Below are 15,736 nucleotides of genomic sequence, written 5' to 3' on the forward strand. Positions count from 1 at the left end.
AAAATGCCACCCTTCACTCAGCTAACTTCTATCATTCCTTCAAAATTTACCTCACATATTACTCCCTTCAAGAAACCTCACCTGACCTCCTAAGTCGTATTTCCATCATGTGGGGTGCCATTCTTTAGTGTTCTAGGGCTAACGTGTACAAATACTTATCATCTCAGTTGGTAAGATCCAGGGGCATTGAAAATGTACTTTATCAATTATTTTATATATAATACAGTCATTTTTCGATTAAAATGGAGATATGTTCTGAGAAATGTGTTGTTAGGAAATTTCTTCAGTGTGGGAATATCACAGAGGTGCACTTACACAAACCTAGAAGGTACATCCTATTACACACCTAGGCTATGTGCTCCTGGACTACAAACCTGTACAGCATTTTACTGCACTAAATACTGCAGGCAATTGCAACACAATGGTAATATTTGTGTATCCAAATATATCTAAATAGAGAAAAGGTACCGCAAAAATATAGGATAAAAGATAAAAAATGGTGCTGCTGTCTAGGGTACTTAGCACAAGTAGAGCTTGCAGGAGGGAAAGGTCCTCTGGGTGAGTCACTGAGTGGTGAGTAAAGGTGAAGGCCTAGGGCATTACTGTGCACTACTGTAGACTTTACAAGCACTGTACACTTAGACTACACTAAAATTATAAAACAACACGATATTAAGTCAAGCGATTTAACATGAGCATGCAAAGAAAATGGTGTAATCAAGAGACACAGTATGTATGAGGCCCTGCTGATGTAATACAGCATATGGTTTCATAGTCAATTATTTTTATAAGTAGAAAGAGAACACTCTAAAATGACAATAAAAGTATGGTATTGTAAGTAAATACACAAATCAGTAACATAGTCATTTATTACCCTTGTCAAGTATTAGGCACTGAACATAATTGTATGTATTATACTTTTATTTGACTGGCAGTACAGTAGGTTTGTTTACACCAGTATCACCACAAATGTGTGAGTAATGTGTTGTGTTAAGGTGGCTACGATATCACCAGGCAATGCCAATTTCTCAGCTCTATTATAATCTTAGGGGACCACCATTGTATATGCAGTCCATCGTTGAATGAAATGACATTATGTAGCACATGACTCTATCTACCTTACAGCAGTATTCAATAAATGTAGAACTGAAAGTTTTAACATAAAAACTGAACTTCCTATAGCTATTAAATAAAAATTGCATTTCAAATTTGTTTTGTGATCTGTCACATCTCAGAGAAATATCTTCACAGCCCATGTGACCACAAAACTATGGATCAATTCAGTGGATAAATCTGTAGTGCCAACTCTGTATATGAATAAATCCTGAAGTCACTACCAAAGTATCTTACAAATTCAATGCAATTCCAAGATTTTTTTTGTAAAATTTAAATATAAAATCTGGCAAGCTGATTTTGTTACAATAGATAGCTCTCCATTTGGAAAAAAACATGCATTTAAACAAATATAAATTCCAAATGGTTTAAAGACCTAAAAGCCTTTTTTTAAAAGAATGTTATAAGAATCAGAATGGCCATCATAAACAAATCAACAAACAACAAGTGTTGGAGAGGATGTAAATAAAAGGGAACCCTAGTACACTGTTGTTACGAATGCAGACTGGTGCAGCCCCTGTGGAAAACAGTAGGGAATTTCCTCAAAAAACTAAAAATGGAACTGCCTTTTGACCCAGCAATTCCACTGCTGGGATTACACCCTAAGAATCCTGAAACACCAACCTAAAAGAACCTATGCATCCCTATGTCCACAGCAGCACAATTTATAACCAAGGGTTGGAAACAGCCTAAGTGCCCATCAGTAAATGAGTGGATCAAGAAACTGTGGAATACTATGCAGCAGAAAGAGAGAAGGAGCTCCTGTCCTTTGTGAGAGCATGGATGGAACTGGAGACCATTAAATTACTAACTGAAATAAGCCAGGCAGTGAAAGACAAATACCATATGATCTCACCTATTAGTGGAACCTAATCAACAAAACAAACAAGCAAGCAAAACATAACCAGAGACGTTGAAATAAAGAACAAACTGCCCTAGCTGGTATGGCTCAGTGGATTGAGTACCAGCCTGCAAATCAAAGGGTCGCTGGTTCGTTTCCCAGTCTAGGGCATATGCCTGGGTTTCAGGCCAGGTCCCTCTGGTAATGGGTGTTCAACAGGCAACCACACATTGAAATTTCTCTCCCTCTCTTTCTCCCTCCCTTCCCCTATCTAAAATAAATAAAGAAATAAAATCTTTTTTTAAAAAAGAACAAACTGAGAGTAACCGGAAGGGAGGGGGCAGAGAGGAGAGGGGGAGGGAAAAGAAGGGGGGGAGGAGGATAATGGGGAAATAAGGGGAAAGGTCATCAAGGAACATGTATAAAGGACTCATGGACAAAGCCAAAGGGGGAGGTAGGATTGAGTGTGGGAGGAGGAGAGTGGTGGAGGAAAAATGGGGACAATTGTAGTTGGTTGAAGAATAAAAAATAATTAATTTAAAAAGAAATTTAAAAATTAAAAAATAAAAGAAGTTTAAAAACAGGCAGTACCTGACTATTGAAGCAGGAGTCATGACTCTTTTCCCTTAGACTTTCATATTTAAAAATGACAACAGCCAACACATCAATAGCCATCTGGTGCGAATGAATCAAAATAATACCTTTTTTTGGTCAGATTGGCAAAAGACACTTTTTTTTGGTGTGCTGCAGAATTTTAGTAATTAAATTATGTGTGCCATGAAATGAAAAAGGTTGAAAAGTACTGATCTGGACCTTTTGCTGTGTAATCTTATTGTATAGGATACTTTCACAATTACTGTTGACTGAACACTGCCCACATTACTTTGTCTATTCACCAGGCCACAGCATGGCAGTCCGTTATTTTCCATTGCCTCCCATCTGCTCTTAGTTAATGTGCCACATAAAGAAGAAACAGCATCATGTAACAGCAGTACCTTCTTAAATTGATCAGTATGGATAGATAGTTTAAAAAATAATTGTAACATACTCTACAGTGCTGTGAATGTTAACCATTTTGGGCTTGGGTGGAGGGAGGCAGGTTCAAAGATGTAGATCCTTCATAGAAAAGTTTTCCATTTTCCTGAAACTAAAGATTTCAGATGACTACAAATATCAAGTGGGCATATAATAAAAATAAGACCTCTTGCATTCTCTGAATCATGAAAATTTTAATTTAGAAGATAACAACATATCGTTTTTAGCTCTTGCTAAAACAGTGATGGCATTCTTTTAAAATCAATCACAATCCTGCCCTAGTTGGTGTGGTTCCATAGGAGCATAGTTCTATAAACCAAAAGGTCTTGGGTTTGATTCCCTGTCAGGGCACATGCTCAGGTTGTGGGTTTGGTCCCCAGTCAGGGCTTGTACAAGAGGCAACCAATGGATGTTTCTCTCTCACATCAATGTTTCTCTCTCTCTCCCTTTCCCTACCCCTCTAAAATCAATAAGCATGTCCTTGGGTGAGTATAAAAATAAAATAAAATTAATCACCACCCTGAAGTACTTATATTCTTCCCTTTCATCTTCTCCACCTTCTCAGACTACTATCCAAAGGAGCTGTGTCTTCTTAATTCAAATTTAGTAAAACACAGGTTTTCCCACAGAAATCAATACTACACTTCCTAGGAAAGAGTATTCTTGCCATTTGCAAAGACTGAGCAGTATTTCTCAGCACAGAGCCTGTGGCAATCTGGAAGTCATGGCAGTGACAAGAATCTTTAGGGAAAATAAAGCTGAGGTGAAAGCTACTAGACACATGGCTGAGGTTAGGGGCTGGGAATGAGAGACCATCTAGTTCTTTTTTTTTAATTTTATTTTAATTGTTGTTCAAGTACAATTTTCTATCTTTTACTCCCATCCCAGCTCACCCACCCATCTAGTTCTTATAGGAAAAGTGGGGAGGTCCTAAGAGACCAGTGCTAGGAAGGTAGCTCTCACTAATAGACCTTAAGGATTTGCTGTGGGCTCTGAAACCTCAGAAATAGAAGGAATAGGAAATAGGATTGATAGCGATACACTTCTTTATGTTAATTTCTCCTTTCTGGTGATTTGCTGACCTACTCTAGCACTTTAGATTGTCCTGGTATTTGACCTCAGTGAGTACTTTAGAAATACAATTGTCTTTTTATTCTGAAAGTAAGCTGCTTGGAAAAGACTGAATTATACTAAACTGTAATTTTAGCTCACAGCCTATGAACAGTCTCCCTCTCATAGCATCATGATAACCATCAGCAAGTCTCACCAATCTAGCTCTCTGCCTCCCACAGTCAATTTGATTAGAGAAGTGTTGTAGTTATATCAACATTCTCCTGATACCACCTATCCATCATTCTTACAGGAGTTAATGTTGTTATTTTGTCTTATGTCCTTTTTCCACGCTAATTATAACCCAACAGGCAACCACACATTATCATATTAACAATATTAAACCATCCTTTACATGAGAAAATACATTCATAATAATGCAACTAATGCCCTCACTACTCTTAACCATTAACCCCAGGATTATTTGGAGACTTTGCATTATAAATATAGTTTAACCAAAACATTAGATTGAGAATCTAATAACAGAGTCTAAAAATTCTTCTTTATTAAAAAGTATACTAGAACTGCTAACTCATACCCCTACACCTAGAAGTGTGGCTTTTTCAAACTTTGGAAGTTGTCCCTTGGTCTTAGGAACCAAAAAGTTGGTGCGAGTTTAAATAAAAGTAATAAAGTTAATTGTCTCTTCAATAATAATTTCACTACGTATACTAATTATACCAGTCATAATAACTGCCTCTAATATTCAGAAATACATTCTATACCCAAGCTGTGTAAAAACTATAATCTCATACATCTTTATCACCAGCCCAATCCCTACTATAATGTTTATCTACTCCAGCCAGGAAATAGTAATTTGTAACTGATGCTGAATAACAATTCAAACTATGAAACTATCATTTAGCTTCAAACTAGACTAGTTCTCAGTGGCATTAACTCATATAACAGTAGCACTGCACTACCCATCATATGGTCTTTTATAGAATTCTCAGTATGACACATGCACTCAGACCCAAATATCAATGTATTCTTCAACTACCTTCTAGTGTTTCTCATCACAGTACTAATCCTAGTTACCACCCACAATCTTTTTCAATTTATTGACTGAGAAAGAGTAGGAATTATATCATTCCTGTTAATTGGCTGACGGTACCATTGAGCAAATGCTAATAATGCCGTCCTGCAAGCAATATTATAAACTATATTACAGATACTGGATTTATTATATCAATAGCATGATTCCTATTTAACCCTAATACATGAGAAAGACAATAGATCTTGTTACTAAGCTTTGACAACATCAAAGCCCTGCTGACTGGATTCCTCTTAGCTGTACCAGTAAATCAGCCCAATTCGGACTACCCATGATTATCCTCTGCCATGGAAGACCCTACACCCAACTCAGCACTACTCCACTCAAGCAGGCATTTCTCTACTAATCTAACTCTACCCACTAACAGAAAACAATCTAATTCAACCAATAATATGCCTAGGAGCAGTGACCACACTGTTTATAGCAATTGATGTTTTCACCCAAAACACCATTAAAAAACTATAGCTTTCTCTACTTCAAGCCAACTAGGCCTAATAATAGTAACCACCAGCCTTAACAAATACTATCTAAACACTTTGCCATGTGTGTACACACACATTTTTAAAAGCCATACTACTCTTATGTTCAGAGTCTATTATTCCCAGTCCAAATGATTAACAAGATATTTGAAAAATAGATGCACTGTTCAAAGCACTGCCCTTCACTGTTACCACACTCATTACTGGAAGCCTGGAACTAACAGGAATACTTTTCCTAACAGGATTTTTTGCCAAAGACCTAGTTATTGAAACTGCTAACTGACTGTATACCAACACCTGACCCCTACTATTCACTCTCATTACTACACCCCAACAGGAAAATTATATTTAAAACATTTTTTGAGAGTTCCAGCCAAGAGGGAGGTGTAGGTAGAAACCCTTTGCTTCCTTGCACAACCAAAAGGAGGGTAACAACCAAGCTAAAAATCAATAAATGACCAGAAATGCCAGAAAATCAAACTGCATGGAAGTAATTCTGACAACCATGGAATTGAAGAAACAGTCAAACAGAACAACCATCCCAGTAAGATGGTAGACCAGTGGGGACAGGGCTGGCTGTGGTGAGGTGGGAGGAGCTAATTTAAGGGGAAACTGAGACTCAGAGGTGGCTGTGGACTATGGCGGTTACCACAGTGGGAGAAACTCCCAGTCTCACATGAGAGGTCATCGAAAAATGTGCTAGAGATGAGCAAGTGAGCTGCATTGTTCCCTCTCTGGCCCCTCCCCCACAGACAGTGCCACAGCACAGCAAGGAAGGTTGCCCTGCCCTGGTGAATACCTAAGACCCCCTTACAACTTAACAGGGGCCCCCAAGCAAAGAAATAGGGCCAAAATGAAAGAACAGAACAAAACCTCAGAAAAAGAGCTAAGTGAAAAGGATATAGCCAACCTATCTGATGGAGAATTTAAAGCCCTGGTAACCAAAATGCTCATAGAACTAATTGAGCCTGGCTAAGAAATGGAAGATACCCAAAATGAAATAAAGCAAAATATTCAGAAAACCAACAGTGACAGGAAGGAAACCAAGACTCAAATCAATGATTTGGAACAAAAGGAAAAAATAAACATCCAACCAGAACAGAATGAAGAAACAAGAATTTTTTAAAAATAAAGAGGTTTAGGAACCTCTGGGACAACTTTCAGTGTTCCAACATCAGAATCATACGGGTGCCAGAAGAAGAAGAGGAAGAGCAAGAAACAGCAAACTTATTTGAAAAAAGAAGGAAGGAGAACTTCCCCAATGTGGCAAAGGAAATGAATTTCCAAAAAGTCCAGGAAGCTCAGAGAGTCCCAAAGAATTTGGACCCAAGAAAGCACACATCAAGACACATCATAATTACATTACCCAAGATTAAAGATAAGAGAATCTTAAAAGCAGCAAGAGGAAAGGAAAGAGTTACCTACAAAGGAGTGCCCATAAGGCTACCAGCTGATTTCTCAAAAGAAACCTTATAGGCTGAAGGGGCTGGAAAGAAGTATTTGAAGTCATGAAAGGCAAGGACCTACATCCAAGATTGCTCTATCCAGCAAAGCTATCATTTAGAATGGAAGGGCAGATAAAGTACTTCCGAGATAAGGTCAAGTTAAAGGAGTTTATCATCACCAAGCCATTATTAGATGAAATGTTAAAGGGAATTATCTAAGAAAAAGATAAAAAACTATGAACTGTAAAATGACAATAAACTCACAACTATCAACAAATGAACCTAAAAAAATAAAAGAAGGAAAAACAACAAAAACAAAAACTAAGCAAACAACTAGAACAGGAACAGAATCAGAGAGATGGACATCACATGGAGGGACTTCAATGGGAAGGGGAAGGCAGGAATAGAGGGGAAAGGTACAGGGAAGAAGAAGCATAATTGGTAGGCATTAAATAATGGGGAGAGGTCAAAATAGTATAGGAAATAGAGAACTCAAAGAACTTACATGTACAAGCAATCCATGGATGAGAACGAAGGGGAGGTTGATGCTGGAGGATTGTGGGGTGCAAGGTGAGAGGGGGGATAAAAAAAGAAAAATTTGGAAAACTGTAATAGCATATTAAAATATACTTTAAATTTTTTTTAAAAAAAGCAACTTTTTTTTTACATTAGTCAGTGAGATCAACAATCTTGGCAGCAAACTGCTGGTACCATTCTTCCCCCAGTGTTAAATTTTCTTGATAGAGGCTACTGTGTTTCATAAAGCAAATTTTGAGGTCCTAAGATGGCGGCTTAGTTGGAGGAATTGTGAACCCCTTCCTCTGTGCAGGGGAGAAAAACTTGAGGATCGGTGGAGGAACAGAGTGAGGGGCATAGGATGTCGAAACATTTATGAAAACAGAACATCAAAAATTATAGCAGACATTGAAAAATCAGATGGTAAGGAGACTGCTTCAGGACAACAGGGACCCAGGGATCAGCTCGGGGACCAGGGGGGTTGCAGCCCCCAGGCCCCGTGCTCCCGGGTCTGCCTCAGGGCATCCGGGAGAGCAGAGTTGCTGCTCCCTCCCCGGACAACAGGGGTTGAGCAACACCAAGGGAGACCTTGTTGCTTGAAGTCACAGAGAGGGGAGTTGGGCTGGGAGACATTCTCCCAGGGGCTGCTGGCACCCAAGCATAGCCCTGGGAGGGGTGAGTGCCCCCAGCTGGCGCTACCAGAGGTAGCCTGGACATGTGCCCACGCTCTCAGCCCAGTGGGAGTGTCGATCTGTGGAAAACAAAGACCTTGCAGTCCTGAATAAGGAAAGGGCGGGGGCGGGAGGGGGGGGAGCTTCGCTGGTTTCTGGAGCCTTCGGTAGTGAATGAGGGGAAGCACGTGCCCCTTCGGGATCCCCAACTCTCTTGCTGTGAACCCTGAAGGGACACCATGCTTTGGGGGTTCCTGGAACTGGCAACGGGGAAATTGGTGGAAGTGTGCATCCCTTCACAATCCCTGGAGCTTGCGCTGCGAATCCAGAAAAGATGCGGTGTTTCCCGAGAACACAGAGCCTGCTGCAGTGAAATTTGGGGGAAGGATGTGTCTCCTTGTGATCCCTGGAACATGCACTGTGAACCCGGAAAAGATGCAGGAGCTCTGTGGGGGGCCGGGAGGCCAGGAGACCACAGCAGTGAGCTCTGGAGAGCATGCTTGGGAGAGCCCAGGATCCTGCAGGGGGAAGTCAAATTGGCTCTGGGGAGAGCGCCCTGCTGGCCTTGGGGACAGTACTGTAGAGAATGACTGAGTTTTGACTGGGAAGAGTGATAAGCATTCAAAAGGCCCCTCAGCCTGCTGAAGCCAGCAAGACCAGAAAAACTGGCCTGGCCAGTTAGAAATCAACAAGAGGTGGTTTGTTTTGTGTTTTGGGGGGCTCTTCTTTTATTTTTATTTTTTTTGGCTTTTTTTTTTGGCTGTTGTTGATTGATTGTTTGATTTTATCTTGTTTTTTTAAAGTGGCTTTTTATTTTTTAATTCTTATTATTTTTATATCTCTCAATTCCCTATGTTTCTCTTCCTTTCATCCTAGTATTATTCCTTCCACTCCAAATTTATCTCTCCTGCATTCCACCTTCTGCTTTTTCCCCCTTTTTTTTCTGAGCTTGCAAGTTACTGCAAATTTGTACTATCTTTTTCTCACTTTTCTGACATTTTTTTATTTTAATAGTATTTGGTATTCTTTTTCTTTCTGTATAATCTTCTTTGCTTGGCTGGTTATACTGTCATTTGATAGGTTCCCCCATGTTATCTCAGCCACAGTGTGTTGATAATTTACTATCCTTCATTTGTGTTCCATTAGTATATCTCTCAAGGTTCTATACTCCTTATTCTTGTTATCCAGACATCATAAATTCTGCCACATGATTGTCGCTTTAATATTACTGTAAATAAGACCTAGTTCATACAATTATAAATACTACTCAACACGGCTCCCTGAACTCAGCCCACTTCGTAATTTCCTGAACTATTTTATTGTGAAGGTTGTCTCTATTCTTTTACACACTACTCCTATTTACTAATCTTTATTCCCACTCTACCTCAGAATCTGACGTCCCACAACCTCACAGCTTTCTAGATCCAACTAACAATCTTTTCATCCCCAATAAGAGTCCTATCTTCTTTCCATCCTTTCTAAAACGTGGCTAGTGTGGTGGAAGATCACGGTTAACACTACACGTAACCAAAGGATATCCCATCTCTTCTCTACTGGCTGCTAATGTAAATATCATAGAATACTGTCTTGCTGTCTTAAACCATTTTGCCTTACTCCTCCAACTGATCACAAAAAAGAGTAGGGGGAAGCTGTGAACACCCAGATACATGATGGAAATTGCACCACTGAATCTCACAAGTATTCTACCACAGAAGTTCACACCATAATCACAGGAAAAAGAACAGATAAATTTAAGTAACAGACGCTAACAAGAAGAGTCTCATGAATAATGAGAAAACAAAGAAACAATCCCCAAATGAAGGGAAAGGAGGAAGCCTCATAAAGAACACTAAATGAAATAGAGGCAACTCAACTATCAGATATTGAGTTCAAAGCAATGATTATCAGGAAGCTCAATGAACTCACAATGAGCTACCAGAAACTACAGGGAAGCTACAATAAACTCACTGCAAACTATATCAACATGAAAAAGGAAATAGAAACTATCAACAAGGGCCAAGAGGAAGTGATGAATACAATTTCTGAACTGAAGAACACAGTAGAAGGAATGAAAAGCAGGATTGATGAAGCAGAAGACCAGATTAGGGGATTGGAAGACAAAGTAGAAAAGAACACCCAGAAGGGGCAAGAAAAGGAAAAGAGGCTCAGAAAGAATGAAGAGGGATTAAGAGAAATGCAAGACAATAAGAAATGCAATAATATCCGTATAATATGGATGCCAGAAGGAGAACAAGAAGAGCAAGGGATAGAAAACCTGTTTGAAAAAAGTAATGATGGAAAACATCCCTAATCTGATGAGAGAAAAAAAGTCACACAAATCCAGGAAACACAGAGAGTCCCAATCAAGGGGAACCCAAAGAGGCCCACCTCAAGAAACACCATAATGAAAATGGCAAAATTTCAAGACAAAGAATATTAAAGGAAGCAAGGGGAAAAAAGAAGTGACATACAAGGGAGCCCCAAAAAGGCTAACAGCTGACTTCTCAATGGAAACACTCCAAGCCAGAAGAGAATGGCAATAAATATTCCAAGTAATGAGAACCAGAGGTCTGCAACCAAGGCTACTTTACTCAGCTAGGCTCTCAATCCTGATAGAAGGCCAAATAAGAAGCTTCCCAGACAAAAGAAGTCTAAAAGAATACACCTCCACGAAACCAGCTCTGCAAGAGATGCTAAAGGGACTGCTTTAGTGATACAGGAAAGGAAGGAAAAGAGAGAGAAAGAGAGAGAGATGAACACATGTACATAAAAGGCAATGAATAAGTGCCTATCAATAATAACTGTAAACATAAATGGATTAAATGTTCCAATCAAAAGACATAGAATAGTCGAATGGATAGGAAAACAAGACCAACACATATGCTGCCTACAAGAGACCCACCTCAAGATAAAAGACCTGCACAGGCTGAAAGTAAAGGGCTGGAAACTAATTTTCCAAGCAAATGGACAGGAAAAAAAAAGCTGGGGTAGCAATATTCATATCAGACAAAATAGACTTCCAAAAAGGGCCATAAAGAGAGACCCAGAAGGTCACTTCATAATACTCAAGGGAAGAATCCACCAAGAAGACATAAATATTGTAAATATATATGCACCCAACATAGGAGCACCAAAATACATAAAGAAATTCTTACAGGGCTTTAAGAAAGATATTGACAGCAACACAATTATAGTGGGGGATTTTAACACCCCACTGTCAAAAATGGACAGATCTTCCAAACAAAATATCAACAAAGATATAGTGGCATTGAACAATGCCCAAGATGAAATGGACTTAACTGATATATACAGAGCCCTCCATCCCAAAAAAGCCAAATACACATTCTTTTCAAATGCACATGGAACATTTTCAAAGATAGACCACATGATAGGACACAAAACAAGCCTCAACAATTTCAAGAAAATTGAAATCACACCAAGCACTTTCTTGGACCATAAGGGATTGAAGCTAGAAACCAACCCCAAAGAAAAAAACCCAAAACACTCAAAATCATGGAGATTAAATAGCATGCTTTTAAACAATGAATGGGTCAAGAATGAAATTAGGGAAGAAATCAAAAGGTTTCTCGAAACAAATAAAAATGAACTCACAACAACCCAAAACTTATGGGACACAGCCAAGGCAGTCCTGAGAGGGAAGTTCATTGCAATACAGGCCTACCTAAAAATGATAAAAACATTTCAAACAAACAACCTAACCCTATGTCTACAAGAACTTCAGGAACAACAACAAAGGCAGCCCAGAGGAAGCAGAAGGAAGGAAATAACCAAGATCAAAACAGAATTAAATGACATAGAGACTAAAAGTACAATTCTAAGGATCAATGAATCCAGGAGCAGGTTCTTTGAAAAGATAAACAAAATCGACAAGCCTTTAAGCAGACTCATCAAGAAAAAAAGAGAGAAGACCCAAATAAACACAATCAGAAATGAAAGAGGAGAGAATACAACAGATACCACAGAAATACAAAGCATTGTAAGAAATTACTATGAAGACCTGTAGGCCAAGAAATTTGAAAACCTAAGTGAAATGGACAAATTTCTAGAAAAAATATAATCTTTCAAAACTCAGTAAAAAAGAAGCAGAAAGCCTGAACAGATCAATAACAACAAAAGAGATTGAAGCAGTAATCCAAAAACTCCCAACACACAAAAGCCCTGGACCAGATGGTTTCACAGGAAAATTCTACAAAGCATTTAGGGAGGGGCTAACCACTATCCTTCACAGACTATTTCAAAAAATCCAAAAAGATGGGAGACTCCCAAACTCTTTGTATGAGGCCAACATCATCCTAATTCAAAAACCAGATAAAGACACAAGAAAGAAATAAAACTTCAGGCCAGTATCGCTGATGAACATTGACACTAAAATCCTCAACAAAATACTGGCAAACCACATTCAACAATACATTAAAAAGATCATATACCATGACCAAGTAGGATTCATTCCAGGGATGCAAGGATGGTACAATATTCACAAATCAGTAAATGTAATACATCACATAAACAAAAGCAAAGACAAAAACCACATGATCATATCAATAGATGCAGAAAAAGCATTTGATAAATTACAGCACCCATTTATGATAAAAACACTCAACAAAGTGAGAGTAGAGGGAGCATTCCTCAACATAATAAAGGCCATATATGAGAGACCTACAGCCAACATCATACTCAAAGGGCAAAAATTTAAATCTTTTCCACTAAGATCAGGAACAAGACAAGGCTGTCCACTTTCACCACTTCTATTCAATATAGTACTGGAAGTTTTAGCCACAGTGATCAGACAAGAAAAAGAAAAGGCATCCAAATCAGAAAGGAGGAAACAAAACTGTCACTGTTTGCAGATGACATGATTGTGTACATAGAAAATCCTATAGACTCCACCAAAAAACTGCTTGACCTAATAAATGAATTTGGCAAAACAGCAGGATACAAAGTCAGTACCCAGAAATCAAAGGCATTTCTGTACACCAACAATGAAACAGCAGAAGCAGAAATCAAGAAAAAAATCCCATTTGAAAATAGCAAAAAGAAAAATAAAATACCTAGGAATAAACCTAACCAAAGAGGTAAAAGACCTGTATTCAGAAAACTACATAACACTGAGGGAAGAAATCAAGGAAGACACAAACAAATGGAAACATATACTGTGTTCATGGATTGGAAGAATTAATATCATCAAAATGTCCTTACTACCCAAAGCAATTTACACATTCAATGCAATACCTGTTAAAGTACCAATGGCATATTTCACAGACATAGAACAAACACTTTAGAAATTTATATGGAACCACAAACAACCCCAAATAGCTGCTTCAGTTTTGAGAAAGAAGAGTAAAGTAGGAGAGATCAGAATACCTGACACTAAACTATACTACAAGGCCACTGTAATGAAAACAGCTTGGTACTGGCATAAAAACAGGAACATGGACCAGTGTAAGAGAACAGAGAGCCCAGAAATAAACCCAAGTCTCTATGGTCAATTAATATTTGACAAAGGAGTCAGCAACATAAAATGGAAAAAAGATAGCTTCTTCAACAAATGGTGTTGGGGGAACTGGACAGCTACGTGCAAAAAAATGAAACTCGAGCACCAACTTACACCTTATACAAAAATAAATTCAAGGTGGATAAAAGACTTAAATATAAACTGTGACACCATTAAAGTCACAGAGGAAAACGTAGGTAGGAAAATCTCAGATATTTCACACAGAAACTTTTTACTGACATGTCCCCTAGAGCAAGGGACATAAAGGAAAGAATAAACAAATGGGACCTCATCAAAATAAAAAGCTTCTGCACAGCTAAAGAAAACAGTATCAAAATTAAAAGAGAACCAACTGTATGGGAAAACATATTTGCCAATGATATCTCAGACAAGGGTTTAATCTCCAAAATATATAAAGAACTTACACGGCTCCACTCTAAGAAGACAAGGAATCCAATTAAAAAATGGGCAAAGGACTTGAACAGACACTTCTCCAAGGAGGACATATGGAAGATCCAAAGACACATGAAACAATGTTCAATATCATTAGCTATCAGAGAGATGCAAAATAAAACCACAATGAGATATCACTTCACACCAGTCAGAATGGCCGTCATATACAAAGCAACAAACAACAAGTGTGGGAGAGGTTGTGGAGAAAAGGGATTCTAGTGAACTGTTGGTGGGACTGCAGACTGGTACAACCACTATGGAAAGCAGTATGGAACTTCTTCAGAAAACTAAAAATGGATCTGCCCTTTGACCTAGCAATTCCACTGCTGGGACTATATCCTAAGAACACTAAAACACCAATCCAAAGAACCTTTGCACCCCGATGTTCATAGCAGTACAATTTATAATAGCTAGGTGCTGGAAGCAACCTAGATGCCCATCAGTAAATGAATGGATCAAAAAATTATGGTACATTTACACAATGAAATTCTATGCAGCAGAAAGAAAGAAGGAGCTCCTACCCTTTGTGATGGCACAGATGGAACTGGAAAGCATTATGCTAAGCGAAATAAGCCAGGCAGTGAAAGACAAATACCATATGATCTCACTGTTAACAGGAACCTAAACAACAAAACAAAGAAACAAGCAAAATATAACCAAAGACACCTTAAATAGAGGACAGGCTGACAGTGACCAGAGGGGAGAGAAGATGGAATTTCAGGGGAGAAGGGAAGGGTTTACAGGAACAATTATAAAGGACACAGGGACAAAAACTATGGGGGGGTGGTAATGGGAGGGAAGTGGGGAGGGTTGGGTGGGTGGGCTGGATTGGGAGTAAAAGGGAGAAAACTGTGCTTGAACAATGATTAAAATTTTAAAAAGTGACATAAAAAAAGCAAATTTTTATTCTTACTGCTATCTAATAAGTTACACAAGACAGATATTAGTACTTCCATTTCCATGTTACACTCACAGCAGGTAATAATCTTGTCCAAGTTTTACACCCCAGTTTAGATGTGGTGCTGGGTATAGAACCCAGTTTTCTTGATTTTTTTCCTCTTGTCCACTATGCACCTCAGGTGCTGCAAGACTGGGTTATCCAACCTACACCCAAAGGACTCCAAATGAATTTTGTAAAAATATCATTGTAGCCCTGACCACTGTGGCTCAGTTTGTTGGAGCATTGTCCCATAGTTGAAAGGTTAAGGATTGATCCCTGATTAGGATACATACCTAGGTTGCCTGAAGATTCTTTAAATTTTCTTATAATTACAAAATAAACTACATTTGTTCAGCTAAGATATATACAAGAATATGAGCGGCACAGTTTGAGAGACTAAAATATGTAAAGAAATTATTTTGTGAGTACTGGTTTAAATTGCACATGGGGAACTATGGTTCTAAATTATTTCTTAAAAATTATTTTTGTGTTGGTGACAAAGCCAAGATCACAGATAGGGACAAGGCTCCTCAGTGGTCAGGGCCTGGGTCAGAGCCTGGAGAAGAG

General features: G+C 38.6%; 1 long non-coding RNA gene across 1 annotated transcript; it reads left to right on the forward strand.

Annotated features, from left to right (window-relative positions):
• The first annotated feature begins 2,707 nt into the window (after positions 1 to 2,707).
• On the forward strand, positions 2,708 to 8,271 carry LOC118501677. The gene is made up of 3 exons (XR_004904311.1): positions 2,708 to 2,993; positions 3,050 to 3,053; positions 8,258 to 8,271. It is a non-coding gene; the product is annotated as an uncharacterized LOC118501677 (long non-coding RNA).
• The last annotated feature ends 7,465 nt before the right edge of the window (positions 8,272 to 15,736 follow it).

This window comes from Phyllostomus discolor, chromosome 7, assembly GCF_004126475.2.
Source record: "Phyllostomus discolor isolate MPI-MPIP mPhyDis1 chromosome 7, mPhyDis1.pri.v3, whole genome shotgun sequence".
NCBI classification, from domain to species: domain Eukaryota; kingdom Metazoa; phylum Chordata; class Mammalia; order Chiroptera; family Phyllostomidae; genus Phyllostomus; species Phyllostomus discolor.